Raw genomic sequence first — 1,869 nt, 5'->3', positions numbered from 1 at the left:
GCCAGAAGTGGTCATCTCTTGACAAGCACTTTCAGCTGCACAGAACAGTCTTGCTGCCTTTCGGAAAGACTTTGATAGGAGCTTCTAAGGACGTGTGCTTCCTTTCATCCCAAAGCTGTGTGATAAGCCCTGTGATCATGTGCAGCAAGGAGTGAGGGTGGAAAGTCCAGGGGCTTCTGCTTGCATCCAGAGCCAGCGTGGGAATAAGCCTCTCAGCTCAAAAGTTGTGAAGCAAAATGCACAGGCACCAATCAAAGCAACTACTATGTGATAATCAAGCCTGCTCCTACTTTTGGGGTTTTTTTCACCAATGAATAGAGTCAGGACTAGGGCTGGGTGATAAATGGTTTTCAACACTGATATATCACCAGCTAAACATTGTGGTATAGTGATGTATCATGGTGTCTGAAATAAGGATGCAGCTATGTAGAGGCATTGGCTGGCTTCACAATTTTTCCCACAACGTGATTTTTGCTCTTGTGATTCGCAGGAGGCAGGGGAGAGCTGAGCTGGCAGTGTTAACAGGCTGCAATAATCTAGAGAAGCATTGTGATTTTTGCAGAGTACACACACACAATCATGATTTGAGATACGTTTGCAGGACTTCAAACCAGTTTTGCATGTTATATCGCCCAGATCTATAATAATAATAATATAATAATTTATTATTTGTACCCTGCCCATCCGGCTGGGCCTCCCCAGCTGCTCTGGGCGGCTTCCAACAAAGATTAAAATACATTGAAATGTCACACATTAAAAACTTCCCTAAATAGGGCTGACTTCAGATGTTTTCTAAATGTCAGGTACGGTAGTTGTTTATCTCTTTGACATCTGATGGGAGGGCATTCCACAGGGCGGGTGCCACTACCGAGACGGCCCTCTGCCTGGTTCCCTGTAGCTTTGCTCCTTGCAGTGAGGGAACTGCCAGAAGGCCCTCGGCGCTGGATCTCAGTGTCCAGGCAGAACAATGGGGGTGGAGACGCTCCTTCAGGTATACTGGGCCGAGGCCTTTTAGCGCTTTAAAGGTCAGCACCAACACTTTGAATTGTGTTCGGAAACGTACTGGGAGCCAATGTCAGGGTGCTAGAGTGAAATATAGTCACATAAGTCCAAGGGCAGGCACAAATGACCCAGGGTGTCATTTCTCTGGATAACAGCCTTGCTGGATCAAATAAAAAGCCTATCCAGTGCAGCATCCTGTTCTCAGTGTGTGCAACTCAGTGTGAATCAAAGCACCGTGGCTGGGACCAGGAGACTTGGGAGTCCTCAGTAGGCTAACTGGATATTTCATGATGGTTTATGATAAAACTCAAAAGGATAAGCATAAAAAAGTCAGCCCTGAGTGCGAGCCTGAACTGAGCTGCAATGCATGTTAAATTAATTCACTTTCATCTGAGCTGAAGCAGCTCACTGCACTGCTAGTTTCAGATAAATGCCAAAGAACATGGGAGACCCAGCACCAAGCATCTGCAACCAACTGCCATCCCTCCAGGGAGGGAGGCAGGGTTTTAAGTCCTGCCATTCGTTTAGAAGCAGCTGCTGAATCTGCATTTGCTGTATTGCAATGCTTTATTGAATGAGAGAATAACTTGCTCTACAGTGTTGATGCTGTGTCATTGCTAGTGTGGTGTAGTTAAAATGGGGCTGCCCACAAGGAGGAGGGATTAGCAGCAAAACAGCAAAAATGGGAGCTTGTAATGTTGGCAATATTGGGGAAACAAACAGGAAAGCAGTGGGGTGCAACACTTCATACTGTGACATTTTGCTACAGCTCCTACTTGCAACAGAGACCCAGAATCTGAGTGGGAGGCAGTGCGTGCAGAACAGTGAATCGTGCAGAGATGTGGCAGGCAGCCGCCTCTGCAGTTC

Source organism: Zootoca vivipara, chromosome 6 (assembly GCF_965207765.1).
Source record: "Zootoca vivipara chromosome 6, rZooViv2.hap1.1, whole genome shotgun sequence".
In the NCBI taxonomy this organism is placed as follows: Eukaryota; Metazoa; Chordata; class Lepidosauria; order Squamata; family Lacertidae; genus Zootoca; species Zootoca vivipara.
The sequence above is the reverse complement of the archived record's forward strand: the minus strand, read 5'-3'. Positions refer to the sequence as shown.